Source organism: Anabrus simplex, chromosome 3 (assembly GCF_040414725.1).
Source record: "Anabrus simplex isolate iqAnaSimp1 chromosome 3, ASM4041472v1, whole genome shotgun sequence".
NCBI classification, from domain to species: Eukaryota; Metazoa; Arthropoda; class Insecta; order Orthoptera; family Tettigoniidae; genus Anabrus; species Anabrus simplex.
The window spans coordinates 157,966,469-157,982,449 of NC_090267.1; the positions used below are offsets into that span (position 1 = coordinate 157,966,469).

The 15,981-nt window shown below is 38.8% G+C and overlaps 1 protein-coding gene across 4 annotated transcripts in view; it reads right to left on the reverse strand.

Annotated features, from left to right (window-relative positions):
- The window catches only part of LOC136867134 (cationic amino acid transporter 2), a 289,680-nt gene that overhangs the window by 248,651 nt on the left and 25,048 nt on the right, over positions 1-15,981 (reverse strand). For 2 of the 4 annotated variants that reach the window (XM_068227028.1, XM_068227029.1), the window contains exon 1: positions 7,818-7,899. The exons of 1 other annotated variant lie outside the window; for it this stretch is intronic. The gene's annotated coding sequence lies outside the window, so the exon portion shown is untranslated. Of the gene's footprint in view, positions 1-3,185; positions 3,217-7,817; positions 7,900-15,981 lie in introns of those variants that run through there. One more of the 4 variants, XM_068227032.1, reaches the window with a different exon arrangement.

Genomic DNA, 15,981 nt, shown 5'->3' on the forward strand with positions numbered 1-15,981 from the left:
TTCAGCAGTTTACCGCGGAAAAAGCAAATGTACACGTCGACGCTAAAGTGTTAAAATATTGCGATTTCTGGACGGCAGCACATTCAAATACGGCCGTCTCCAATGTGTTATAAGTGCACTCGATATTGTTGGAATTGAAGAAACAATGTATAATTTCTTGACGGCGATATCGCAATTTCCTCACTGTTTATCCAAGCTGTAGTTGGTTTGGTATTGTTTCGGTATCTGCGTGTTTCTTTTGTTGTTCGGTTAAGAACTAATAAAGACTAAGATAATGGCGTCCTACAACAGCAGTCAGTGAATATCATCAATGTTGCTCTGTTGGTGTGAGATTTTGATATCAGGTAGCTTAGTGCTATCTAGGCTTAATTTCTTTGTGACTTGATATTGACTATCTTGGTAGTCTAATCGAATCAGATGCCCGAATCGTTGTCTGAATGGTCAGCGTACTGGCCTTCGGTTCAGAGGGTCCCAGGTTCGATTCCCGGCCGGGTCGGGGATTTGAACCTTCCTTGGTTAATTCCAATGGCTGGGGCTGGGTGTTTGTGCTGTCCCCAACATCCCTGCAATTCACACACCACACATAACACTATCCTCCACCACAATAACACCCAGTTACCTACACAGGGCAGATGCCGCCCACCCTCATCGGAGGGTCTGCCTTACAAGGGCTGCCCTCTGCTAAAAATAGCCACACGAAATTAAAAATATAATTATCGAGTCTGATATATGTTTGTCTTCTATGTGTTACTGCAGAACATTCTACAGCATGCTTACATGGGTAGACGGTATGTTGGCGGACTGAGTGGCTCAGACGGTTGAGGCGCTGGCCTTCTGACCCCAACTTGGCAGGTTCGATCTTGCTCAGTCTGGTGGTAATAAATTGAAGGTGCTCAAATACGTCAGCCTCGTGTCGGTGGATTTACTGGCACTTAAAAGAACTCCTGAGGGACTGAATTCCGGTATCTGGGCGTCTCCGAAGAGCGTAAAAGTATTTGGTGGAACATAGAGCGAGTGACATTATTATTAGACGGTATATTACATACGGACAGCATGTACTGCGTGTTCAATAATATGTGTACTAGAAAATGTGTGACTCGTTTGCTAGGCATAGATAATCAGCATGTGTTTGTTAAAGTGATAAGTCTGTTCTAACTACAGTAAGTCATAAAATCAGTAAAAATTGTACGATGAGGAGTGAAATAATTAAAAACAGGATACCAAGTGTCTATTGTTAAATTTGTTTTCCTTAGTTTCCCTCTTCACTTCCTGGCAAACGCCGGAATGGTAACTAACTTAAGGCCACGGCCGCTTCCTTCCGTATACCTTCCAATCTTCCCTTCCCTCCACACGGCCTCTGTTCAGCATAGCAGGTGAGGCCGCCTGGGCGAGGTACTGGTCCTCCTCCCTAGTTTTATCTCCGATCCAAGGTCTCACACACCAGGACACTGCCCTTGAGACGGTAGAGATGGGATCCCTCGCTCAGTCCGAGGGGAAAACCAACCCTTGAGGGTAAACTGATTATGAAAGACAGAAAGAAAGAAAGTATTATGCTGATCACTTCAATTTCAAGTGAAGTAAAGTTTCAATTAGCACCCAGATGTGGAGCAATTCATTTGGTAGTTAACTTAACAATGTTACAATTTACTGTTTCAAGAAGACATGGTTTCGCTACAGGATAACTACGCTGAAGGAAATTATTTTGTTTCTTATAACAATCTTTTAACTATGATTGACATATAGACGATGAAAAATTGAAAGAACAGACAGGAGACTGTTCTTTGACTTACAAATGTAGAACTAGTTTACATAATGGGTATCATTTCTTTCTTTCCCTAAATGTTATAGAAATTAACTCCATTGAAACCTGTGAAAATTCTACAGTCTTGTTAGGAATGAACCAGAGTAACAAGCACATCTGAATCTATGTGAAGATTTGAAATTTAGGACCTTGTCGTTTGGTTTTTAGCTCTATTTTACTAAACGTTGTTAGTTTTGTGAATGCTGCAAAGGGTGCAAGAGGACTATTACGAGAAGAAGGAATCGTAAGTGCCACAATCAGTTGTTCTTGGATGGAAGAATTTTGTACATTTATCGCTTGTCAATATCACATATTTTAACTTTGATACTCGGACTTATCGCATTGTTAAGGTTTTGAATTAGTGAATATTGTGTTGGAAATCATTATCGTAAAGTTTCTTAATAAGTAATTTTGTAATGAAGGGTGGAATTTTTGAGGGCTTTTATTTGCTGCCATAGACTTGATTAGTTTTGTGAGAGATTAATATCTCTGTATAGGTCTTACAAAATAATTAATGAAAAACAAATTGTATCGTACCATACTACCGTGAGATTTTACAGTCATTCGATGGCAAGCATTCCTCTAAATGCATTTCATGAACTGCCCCCAGTATTTCCTTCGTCGCAAACTTAATGATCACGAAGTACATCCATGAAGATTTCGTTACCATTGTGAATAGGTACAAGGAAGATTTTTTGCAGAAATGATTGATGATATGTTTGATGCTTGAAATACCATACGTCTTGCACAGGATGAAATCATCGAACACCAAGATAGATAAGACGCAGAATTTATAGCCTATGAGAACATACATTTATTTGCAAGTATCCGGCAATAAATTGCGCCCAGAGTTTAACAGAGAGTCATCTTGATGCAAATGCCCAGTGGAGAGAATAATATAGGTTGTACACTCTTAGCTTTAGTCCAATTTAAAGAGAAACAGCGCTCCAATAGAATTCCTTCTACCAAGAAAAATTGCGACTACTCTTAACAGAATTTGGACTAATTGTGGAATCTGTGCTTAATTCCTTGATAAGTCGAGTTAAGTTCCATATCCTCAGTATGACTGTGGTTCTCCCATACATAATATTAAGCACGTTGTGTGAAAATGCGAGACAATGCCATATTAAAGGGATATGTCCAATTATCTGTTGGAAACGCTTAGTTCCTTCTTGTCATGTAACAATGTAAATATTTTTACATAGTCCAATATGATAAATAAATAAATAAATAAATAAATAAATAAATAAATAAATAAATTAAATAAATAAATAAAATGTATTATTAACATCTAAGTGTCACAAATAAAGGTGGTACATAATGAAAAAGAACTGGTTAGGTATTAAAATTAAATTAATCTGCTTTATTAGAATCACATAATTACCTTCGAATCCGACACTCCCGAAAATAAGCGTGACATTAAAACGAATTATTAGAACTCCTCAATACCCTGAATATTTATCGCTTAATGTGTTTTAAGATTATAAATATTCGATAATCATCTACCTTATCTCTAGCAGTGGCCTCTAGAACTTACATTTGATAAGCTCATACATCATCTGTATCAGTGGCCTCTATTTGAAGAAGGTCGCGTTTGGTCATAATTAAATAATTAACAAGAATTAACATAATTAACGTAATTAAGAATTCATATTGTTATAAAGCCGAAGAGATTGCATTTCTAATTAGCAGAATTCGCTCTGCACTGCAAGATCAACAATGTATTACGCTATAGAAGTATAAGTTACCCATCTGTCATATAGGCATTTCTTTTTTCGGTTGGCTTTACGTCGCACCGATACAGAAGGTAGGTCTTATGGCGACAATGAGATAGGAAAGGGCTAGGAGTGGGAAGGAAGCTGCCGTGGCCTTAATTAAGGTACAGCCCCAGCTTTTTCCTCTTGGTATGAAGTGGGAAACCACGGAAAACCTTCTACAGGGATGCCGACAATGGGGCTCGAGCCCACTGTCTCCCGGATGCAAGCTCACAGCAGCGCGCCCCTAACCGTACAGCCAACTCGTCTGGTAGACATCTTCTAAAGCATGAAATATTGTATAACATGTCTGAATAAACTTTAATATAATCGGAAAGAACTGAATTGAATGACGTGAACATTGGAGAAGAAACCAACAACTACCCCAAGAATGGAACAGGTTTAAAAGAACTGCCATACGCTCAGAACTAGGATGCGGTTTATTTATATAAATAACATTTATATTTATATTTGAATTAAGAACAGTTAAAATGATGAACTCAGACCTTTCGTCGATAAAATTCATGTAAGGTTACTAAAACTTCTAGCATGAAGTTTCAGTCTGGTGAAACATATTCAATGACGTAAGTGTTTGCACGTAATTGAACTTCGTGAAATGTTCTTTCAACAGTGGATTTGTCAACAGTCGCAGGGTGTTGCAAAATTCCAGGTATTCTCAAAGAGCAGCAGTATCGTTTCATTGGAACAAGGACTCTCTTCTTTTGAGTGGACAGCAACAGACCTAAGACATTTCATATGGTAAACCATGAGAGACTACTGGCAAAAATGAGTGCTACTGGACTAGACAAAACAGCGATGGGTGGCTATATTTCTAAACAAAAGATCTCAGATAATTAGAGTAGGCGAAGCTTTAGCTAACCCTGTAGTAATTAAGAGGGAAATTCCTCAAGGCAGTACTATTGGACCTTTGTGTTTTATACATATATATAAACTAACTGTTACCCGCGGCTTCGCTCGCGAGGATTTCGTAATTTGATAAAATTGATCGTTCCTTGGTAGTGCACTAAGACATTATCTGAAAATCACTAAAGTATAAAAACTGACAGAAAAATTGAGTTCCATTTAACCCCGAAACTATTTGTAAACCACGATTGTGGCATTGCCTTTGGGGCTAAGATAACCTGGCTACAGACAGAGCAAACTCTGGAACATGCGACATGGAACTCTTCATGTGAGAAATAGTCCTCTCTCAAGTCGAAAAAAATATGTGTTTATTTACTTTTAAAGGAGATTCCAAATACCAGTTTACGCGTCTATAACATCTTCAGTTTTTTAGATATAATTATCCTCATAAAAATAATTTAACTCATTATTCACTTATTTTCACTCCTGTTAACCCTCAAGCACACGCGCCAGATCTTAGGACGCAGACACACGCGTGGGGGTGCTTTCCACCCTACATATCATTGTATTGTAAAATATGAATTACTGTATTAATTGGAGATTTTAAGATGGATTATGTGAGAATGACTCTTTCTGGGGGAATCCAGCCAGAAAGGTGCAAGAGCGGGGAGAGCACAGAAAAGTTTTTTGTACATTTCACTTGGAAATGAAATGACCTGGGGTGGATTCCACCCCATATGCGTGTGTTTGAGGGTTAAGTGTCTTTTCCGGAGACAAAAACATGGATGATCCTGTACTTTTAAAGGAGATTCCAAATACCAGTTTTCACTTCTGTAACATGTTACGTTTATGACATATACTCATTTTAGAAATTCACCCCACTTTTAACTTCTTTTCACCCCCTTAAGTGGATTTTTCGAAGCCAAAAAGGTACGTGGTTTTTAGTTTAAAGGAGATTCCATGTACCAGTTTTCACACCTGTAACATCTTCATTTTATGAGATACAAGCATCCTCATAAAAAGGATTCCACCCGCTTAACTTATTTTAACCCCCCCCCCCCCCTGAAGTGAACTTTCCGAAAACAAAAAATACGTGTTTTCAATAGCAATTTTTACGTCTTTAATCTGTTCACTTTTGAGATATAGATGTACTCATTTTAAAACTTCACCCGCCCCTTTTTTCACCCCTTTAGCTACGGAATATCACCTACTTCCCAGGCTACATAGGCAAAGTTTAAAGGCATAATACAAATACTAAAACTAAATATTCGAAAAAGTATCCGAACAGTGCCGGGTACTGCAGCTAATTAGTAAATAATTTACCGATAAACTCAAATATAAGTAATGAAAATATTCTGAATTACCTACACAATGATTTTTTCTTCACTGGCATTTTCCTAACCGTCTGGTGTTGTCACTAATGTTTATTTCGTTCAGTTTTACGGCCGGATGCCCTTCCTGACGTCAACCCTGTGTGAAGGGGTGTACTGGCTATTTCTGTGGCGGATTGTAGTGTAGTGTTTTGTCTGAATATGAATAAGAGATTGTTGGGACAAACACAAACAACCAGTTCCCGAGCCAGAAGAATTAATCATATACGATTAAAATCCCCGACCCGACTGGGAATCGAACCCCGGACCCTTTGAACCGAAGATCTCAACGCTGACCATTCAGCCAATGAGTCGGACAGGGGACTTAACTACACGCAGTTAAAAACCTCAAGCCTGCCGCGAATCGAACCCGAATCCTCCTGAACTGAAGGCTTGTACGCTGACCATTCAGCCAAGGAGCCGGGCACAACAGTAATAAGATACAGAGTTTTACTGACATTAACGAACAAATTTTCAGATCTCTTCCGAAAATCACCCACTAATTCAAAGCGAAGTATCAAAGGAGATAACAAGTCATGTGGAATATATTCCATTTTAACAATCTTGGAGACGTTCTGTGCTATAAGCGTGAAGGACTCCCTTCAGAATTCGTACACTGCAGCATTTGTAAACTATCTAAACCACATACTGTAAATATTTCCTCTGTGGCGTTAATCATGTTGGTAGTTTAAAATATTTTTGCACGGTACACTTTGTCGTAATGGAAACTAATAAATTTTAATTTAAATTCATCAATGAGAAATGTAAATTCGTTAATGAGTCTGGACTGGATTTCGTTCTCAAATCCGGTAGATGGTTCCCAACCATTTTCGAGGAAACACTCGAGTTGATTCCCAAATTGTTGAAGCGTCAGTACAGGATTTAATTCCTGAGTAAACAACTTTTGCTGCCTATTTATAATCGACCGAGGACTGTCTACTGCTACTACAGTAGGTATGGTTAAACCTTTTTTGTTATACAGTACAAAAATTAATTCCAGGTTTCGAGGTAAAATAAACCAACTGTATATGAAAATGAATTAAAGTCTAATATTATGTTTAACTCTTGGATGTTAACATTTTTTTTTTTAATGTGTTGCAAGAATGAATGTCTATTATGCTGCCTTTTCTTTAAAATCTCGGTCCACTTCTGCACATATTCTTCTTTTGCAATTACTTTTCGGCCTAGTATTATCTTTGCTTCTGAGCCGGATATGTGTCACACTAAATTTCCTCCAGGACATTTGTCGTTCGGAATACACTAGGGTCTGTCTGTCAGGTCAACAGCCCAGAGGCTGGTTGGATCCTCAAATAGCACCACCAAAGGTTATGCGGTTATAAGGAAACCCCAAAAACCAATAGCAGCACCAAAATGAGGTGTACTAGGCAAGATGAGGAGTGAGGTAGTTTGCCATTGCTTTCCTCACTAGGTCAGAAAGTACTATTGCAGCACGACTGACCCTGTGAGCAGCACCTTTCATAACACTCAGATGCACTAGGTGTGCTCTGAATGTCATTACTCAGCACTACCCATACCCCAGCAGCTTCCATATTGTCACAGCCATGGATGTTGACTGGGACTTCGGTGGAAGCTACACTTTACTCTGGCCTGTGTCAAGAGATGGATGCAAAAGCACTGTATCCATCAAGAAATGACAGCAGGCAGTACATTAGGGTATGGAGCATAAAACTGTCCACTCAACGGATATATCACTACTCTCTAATGTGATTATTATCAGTTCTCGATAATTCAAGGCCAGAAATATACAGGAGCCAAACTGAGTAAAGTTAAGTTCAATACTATTAATTAACAGGAACCAAATCAGGCTCCGGAATTTAGGCTTCAGATAAAACTCGAGAACTATGGTATATGATACTAGAAGTAAACACAACTTTCAAACCAGATACTAAGGAAAAGGAAGATTAATTTTAATAGCGGAAATAGAAATTCTTAAGAGCTTACAGCGTAGGATTCAATTCAGTATCCAGTTAGCTGTGTTAATGAATCAAAGCGGCAAAAATTACTCACTTGTCTGATGGAGGGTCTGTCCTAGGAGTGGTCTTCACGCCAAATGATATCATTAGCTGCTTTAAATTGGAGCCAATCTCTGCTACTAGGTAGTTCGCGTTGCGCCATGGTTCCATGCGCAGTCTGATAACTGAGTTATCTCTTCTCTTTCATCCTCTCAAACCAGGTATTATTTAGGATTTTCAGTTTATTAGCTCATTCTCGAAGCCACTCGTTAACTATACCTGATAGACAGGTGTCTCTCACGTGGTTTGAAAATATATCTGTCCATTACTGGGGAGGCTACAATTCGAAAACTGAGAAACAAAATGGGCAATTCTTATTACGAACTAGCATATATACCCATTCTTGGTAATCGATTTTACGATTCCTTCATTAATTTATGCGGAGTTATTTGCCTTCATTCAAACGTTTAATACGGCATGTTAAACCGATATTCTTCTACGGAAGCACGTGCCAGTAACGTTAATGTGTGCGTAGAGGCGCGCGGCTGTGAGCTTGCATCCGGGAGATAGTAGGTTCGAATCCCACTATCGGCAGCCCTGAAAATGGTTTTCCGTGGTTTCCCATTTTCACACCAGGCAAATGCTGGGGCTGTACCTTAATTAAGGCCACGGCCGCTTCCTTCCAACTCCTAGGCCTTTCCTATCCCATCGTCGCCATAAGACCTATCTGTGTCGGTGCGACGTAAAGCCCCTAGCAAAAAAAATAAAAAAACGTTAATGTGCGATGAAGCTGAACAAAGTGGAGACAGAATGGGGACGATCACAGAGTTTATTGAATGGTACAGTTACTGGTCCGACTCCGTGGCTAATTGATTAGCGTGCTGGCCTTTGGCCACAGGGGTCCCGTGTTCGATTCCCGTCAGGGTCGGAGGTTTTAACAATCATTGCTTAGTTTCTCTGGCACAGGGGCTGGGTGTATATGTCGTCTTCATCATCATTTCATCTTCATCACGATGTGCAGGTTGCCCACAGGAGTCAAATCAAAAGACCTGCACCTGGCGAGCAGAACATGTCCTCGGACACTCCCCGGCAGTAGAAGCCATACTCCCTTTCATTACTGGTCCGACGTTGTGCAAAATTCTCAGTATTTCTCGGTTACATATTGTTGTTCATTTGAAACCGGCAGTGGCATTGCGGCTGAAGCCTCATGAAACCAATCGTTGACGATAAGCCCTCTTATTATCTGTTCTATCGAAGATAGTAAAATGGCTCTTTAGCTAAACCCTTTAATCCACCTTGAAATGACACGACAGCCTGTAAAGCATTCCGTTAATGACATCTCAATTGTTATCCTCCTATCGAAAACGGACCCTTATAATTATATCTCCCTTATTAATCCTCGTATCGAAATGATGCACATGAGAAGTTTTAGAAATTGATTTCCATTAAATTTGGTTGTGTATATTTGTTTTTTATTTACAATTTGTTTTACGTCACACCGACACAGATAGGTCCTACGGCGATGATTGGGCAGGAAAGGGCTAGGAGTGGGAAGGAAGCGGCCGTGCCGTTAATTGAAGTTCATCCCCAGCATTTGCCTGGTGTGAAAATAAGAAACCACAAAAAATCATCTTCAGGGCTGCCGACAGTGGGGTTCGAGCCCACTCTCTCGAATAGTGTATACTGGCCGCACTTAAGCGACCGCAGCTATAGAGCTCCGTGTGTGTATTTTGTGGGAGTGTTAAATCATGGTTTCGGTTTTGCATAAACCACCATTCAGTTCAGGGATTTTGAAACGAAATTGATCCTAAAACCTACCGAATGACAGGAGAATTCTAAATACGAACTTTGGTAGAAATATATCTAGTAGTTTTCAAGTTATAAGAACTCAGATAGACAAACAAACAGACACCAAAGCTAAAAAATATGCAGATGGTCATTACTACACCTGAAACGGATAACCGAATGAAAATTTTGCAGAAATATATTGAATATACAGACACACGGTCGTTATGATTGTATTCGTCTAGATAAAAGCAAACCGTAGGATAAACACAATGACATCGGAGGAGGGAGCAATATGAAAGGAGCCGAGTAAAAGCATGAAAACACAACAGAAGAACGACAGTCTCCTGACTGTCTTCTTAAAATAGATGCGCTCTCTCCCCAACAATCTCATGTCTTCCAAATCGATTTCTTCTCATCTCCGATGAGCTTGTCTCCGCTTCCCAGCTTTGTCAGGAGAGTGGGCTTCAACACTCACTGAGGGGCCGATATAGCTGATCTGTCTTGACGTAGGAAACGAATGAAGTCGGATAAATACAGGAAGCCTGAAGGGAATAAAGAAAACGATGAATACAGACAGTGAAAAGCTAGGAACAAAAGGAAGTAATGAAAAGGAACAAATAAGTGCAAATCAAATCATGCAAATAAAGACAGGAACATAAATATAGTAAAACCTAGGTGTAATAGGATGCTGACCTGTCATTATATACAAGCTGTGCTATTTCAATTCCTTTCAGGGTTGCTTTCATTAAGAGTGTTTAAATGTGAGAGACCCTTTTTCAATAGATTTACTGGTACGTACTTACCCAACCCTTAAAACGCTTAAAGCCAATAGTGCTTGAAGGGAAGCTTGTATTGTACATTATTATTATTATTATTATTATTATTATTATTATTATTATTATTATTATTATTATTATTATTATTATTATTATTATTATATAATTCATAATTCTACAATTGGGTTTATGTACATCTTCGGTACAATGCACATGGAAGAAATACTATTCACTCAGTGCATATGCACATATGCTCTATACAAACACACACACACAATATTGAAAAAATTAAATTGACAGATATTTATAGGATATTTACACTACATAAATAGACAAAATTATTAGTAGATGGTTTTCATTAGTCCTCTGTATATGGTGGATGGTTCACGCCAATAAACTTCCTTACTATATGGCAAGTGGCCAGGATTGCTGCTCTTTGTAATTCTCTGTAAGTGAGAGGGTGGAGATTAAGTGCTGCAATGCTCCTGTGTAGTGTCTTTGGTATAATACCATTGCATCCAATCACTACTGCAATGATGATAACAATGTTGAATTTCCACATGGCTTTTATTTCTGTAGGCAGATCTGTATACTTGGATATCTTCTCTGTACGTGTTGACTGGAGGTTGTGACGATTAGGACAAGCTATGTCAATTAGGAAGCACATTTTCTTGCTTTTATCTACAAAAGTTATATCTAGTTTAATACAGGTAATATTCTTATCAGTGATGATACTTCTATCCCAGTAAGGTTCGTAATTGTCACTTTCCAAGGCTGACTGGGGTTTGTACTTCCAATATGCTGTAGTACAATGGATTAGGTTATTTTGTCGGGCTAAATTCTGATTAATATATTTTGCAGTTTAATCATGTCTGTACTTGTAGTCTGTATTTCCTATTAATGGACAATTTGAGGTTATGCTTTAGATAGATTCTGGAGATGTATCACACCGCCGGCCCTGATCTGAATAGACAGAAGGACCATGCAGTAAATATATACTTTCTGTAGTTCCTTCTGGCAATGACTTTATCTTGTATGGCAAAAATTAAGCCCTTTGTTTCTGGATATATATATATCTGAGTGTGTCAGCCACTTGTCTGTCGATGTATGGCTGATCTAACTCATTTAAATACCGTCCATGAAGAGGCTTCTTTTCACATAGAACGATCTTTTTCTCAATTGTGTAGCTGGGGTGCTTGGATGAAGGTGTGTAATACCGTTATCTGGTACAACCTTTGCACTATGTAGGGCAGAGGTTTCCGTTTTATGTTCGAAGTAGCAGTTGAGTGATGCAATTTGTTCAGTGTGTAATTTTTCAAGGTCTATCAGTCCACGACCACCATCAGGACGAGTTAGATTGAGTCTTTCTGAGGCTGATTTTGGATGATGCAAGTGGTGCTTTGTCAGTAACACATTCACTTCCATTTTAAGATCCCTAAACCCAGTTTTAGTCCACTTTATGACTCCAAATGAGTATCTGAGAACAGGTATAGCAAACGTGTTGATGGCCTTAACGATGTTCTTTCCTGTGAGCTTAGAACATAGAATCCGCCTTACCCGTTTGATATATGTCAGTCTCTATGCCTTTTTTTCTTTTTTATCTCTGTGTTGAATCATTGCTGAGTGGTTACACCCAAGATTTGTTTCATTTCTTGTTGATTGTGAGATCTGTTGCTTCAGATTGAATACCTTGTGCTGAGAAAGAGCCCCTCCTTATTGTCTGACTAGCACATTTGTAGAGACCAAATTTCATGCCGATATCTGTGGAGAAAATTTGGGCGGTGAAAACGAGGTGTTCAAGTTCAAGATGTTCTTCTCCGTACTATTACACTAGCCTGCAAAAAACAAACTTTTTTGTGCGGTAAAAACGAAAACAGGTGTGTTTTATGAATTTCTTAACGCAGAATTCGAGAAAAAAAATAGTTTTGGCGTATCGCGTCTGGTTTAGTGGCAATTTTACAAAATATTATTTTGTTCTTACGTACAATTTTTGATACTTAGTATTGATTAAATTTGATGTATTAATATAAATTTCAGCTTACAAAACGTAATCATATTTTGCGTGTTTTGAATACACATAAATGCTGCTTTGTAAGCAAGTAGATGGTTTGTGTTATATTTTTAATGTATATTGAAATTCGTGAAACTGAAGCATAAAACGCCTATTTAGTTTCGGCTGTACAGTTGCTTTTAAATTAATATAACCGTACCTTGAATAAAAATTACATGGTTAATCATACATAGTTTTTTTTTACTTACATTATATGCAGGTTAGGTTCACACCTCCATCTTTTCCCGTTTTCCGTGGAATTTCCGGGTTTTTGAAGTTCTTGAATGATCTGTAGAAGGGTCGTCTCGTGCAATCGACCAGCAGTAATCGGCCATCATATTCACATCCCAACGTCCCTGATAGCGTCATTCTGCATCTTGAGATCCTGGTGAAACCTTTCACCTTGTTCTTCACTGGCAGTTCCTAAATTTGGAGGGAAATAATCCAGATGCGAAGCTAAGAAATGAAGCTTAAGGTTCATATTACAACCGAGTTCCTTAAAATCTACCAACATTTTCCTTACAATTTCTTTGTATTGAAGGTCCTTAATGTTGCCAAGGAATTTTGTCACTACATCTTTAAATGCGTTCCATGCGTCTTTCTCAATTTTGGTCATCGTGTCTGTGAAATTTTTATCCTTCATCAGTTTACGAATCTGTGGCCCATCAAATACGCCTTCTTTGATTTTTTCATCTGATAATGGGAGAAATTTAGTGGATAAATATTGGAAATGCCTGTTTCCATTTCTTGATGGATGCAGTATTTTTGTATACGTCTTTTGGCACAGGCCAGAACAAAGTGTAGCTTCCACCAGAGTTCCAGTCTCATCCATGGCTGTCACAATATGGAAGCTGCTTGGGTATGGGTAGTGCTGAGTAATGACATTTGGAGCACAACTAGTGTCTGAGTGTTATGAAAGGTGCTGCTCATAGGATCAGTCGTGCTGCAGTAGCACCTTCTGGTCCAGTGAGGAAAGCAATGGCAAACTATCTCACTCCTCATCTTCCCTAGTACGCCTCATTTTGGTGCTGCCGTTGGTTTTTGCGGTTTCCCTATAACTGCATAGCCTTTGGTGGTCCAATTTGAGGATCCAACCAGCCCCTGGGCTGATGACCTAACAGACACACAAATATTGGAAGCATAGGCTACTTTTATCTAATGCCTTGACATACAGTTTCATCAATCCTAATTTGATGTGCAAGGGTTGAAGTAGATTTTTTTCACTGTCAATAAGACTTACATTCAAGAAATTTTTGGATCTTGGTTGTAGTTGTTTCCTTTCTGGCCAATTCACTGTATCCCAAAGTTTATCCCGTGCCCTGCTCTCCCATTCGCACAGGAAACAGGGAAATTTTGCACAGCCTTTTTGTTGTCCCAGCAACAATCCAATGATCTTCAAATCACCGCAAATTTGCCACTCATGCTCATGATATGTAAATTTTTCAAGCACCAACTTTAAGGTCTCGTATGTTTCAGACAGTTTTGTGAAGTGTGCAAGTGGACGGATGTCAGAACATTGTATTATGAAGCAAAACAGCCTCTAAACTTATTTTGGAAGAGTCAATAAAAACACGCCAGTTACTAGGATCATACTCTTTCTCTCCCAATTGACGTAGAAGATTTGAAACATCCGTACAAAATACAAGTTCATCTTCTTGAGTATAATACTTTCGGGCTGTTATCTTTGAAAGGAAACTGCTTTATCAGTCCATCATAAACATTGCATAAGGGCTGGGGCTTTTAACACGTATGTTTATTCAAGTGGTCTAAGATGAAAGACAAACCCTCAACTGTCTTATTTTCAATCCTACATACCTCGCGGTCTATTGCGTATCTGGGGGAGTTTGTTATGAATTTACCAGGAAACCCCCAACTACAAAATGAAAATTTAGACAGCAATAAACCTATAATAAAATGCAAACAATAACAAATCAAATCACATAATTGTTTTCTAAAAATAGCTGCGCGAGAACATCTCTCAACATTACATTTTACGAATTCATGCAGATACTAAAAAAACTAATTGCGTCAAAAATAGACGTGATAGGAAAAAATAGCATCATTTTCGGAATCAGAGCAGCGATTTCCATAAGAATTACATATTTTCTATTTTACCGCAAAACCATGTTGGCTAGTGTTATTATTATGATTATTATGATTATTATTTGAAGGCTGCCCTCTTTAAGTTAGTTGCAAACAGTTATCCAACAGAGTGTGCCAATCTCGTCTGTCCCGCTTAAGGTTGACAACCCATTCCCTCTACCAGTTGTCCTACAAATCATCATAAACTGAATAGGTTCCCCAGAAATCCAGAATATCCTTTGTGCAATGGTTTCCCCTTGACATCCACCACTAGATCGCTTCATCAGCACGTGAAAGAATTGTTGAGCATAGACGGCTCTACAGAAAGACCTGTACAGTATACAGGGCTATTCTAAACATTATGGTGCAAAAGTAAATGCGATTTATTATTTAGTGAACTACCCTACACGGTCCACAATGGCAAGCAATGATAAGGCCGGTCTCCACTGATTACATTCAACAACAACAACAACATTGTTAAATATTAAAATTGTTAAATGTTAAATACTGTTTCATTAACATTGTGTCCACATTTTAAACTAGATTTCCCCGGGCTGAGTGGTTCAGACCTTCTGACCCCAAATTGGCAGGTTCGATCCTGGCCCAGTCCGGTGGTATTTGAAGGTGCTCATATAGCCCTGCGTCAGCCTCGTGTCGGTAGATTTACTGACACATAGAAGAACTCCTGCGGGACAACATTCCGCCATTTCGGCGTCTCCGAAAATCGTACAGTAGTTAGTGGAACGTAAAGCAAATAACATTGTTATTAAACTTGACTTTCTTTGTTTATATACAGGCAGTTCATAATATCATTTTGTGGTAATATATTCAGCTCGTGTCTTGTATTCTCAAATAAGGACAATGGACTCAGATGAAGAGGATTTGGCCTTTGTTATTGCTACTGATACTTCTTACAAGATCTTGAGAAGGAAGGAAAGGAGAATGTGGGGAACGACAATATCTCAATACAAGGCACACTGTGGATGCCATTCTGAATGAGCTAAAGGTAGAAGACCGGTTTGGATTTAAAAACTTCCTGAAAATGTCTGAGTATGATTTTAATGTAGTTTTGAAAAGAATACTTCCTACCATAAGAAAGGACACACAGTTACGAGCAGCTATTCCACCTCACCTGCCGTCTTGGGATAACTTTGCATTTCTCACAGTATAAATTTCGTCTACTCCTGTCTCCGACTACAGACTTTTCTGAACTTTTTGCAATTCTCGACTGTACTGGGAGCTGAGAATGGCTAGGTTTTTCAATGTATTCGCGGGAACAATTATGGATAATTTCGAGTTCCTGGAGACAGTCGACTTTCCTCACTTTATCTCGGTATTCTTTCGATGAGATACCCCACAAAGAAGGCCTTTTTATTATATCATTAATTAATTCGAGAGTGATCTCCTTGCTCCACTCCATTTCTGACTATAAATTTTAGTATAGTGCAGAGAGAACGACACACGTGCGCGTACTGTATTCCTAGCTTGTAACTATAATCCTACTTTTTTTCACGAGAAGCACG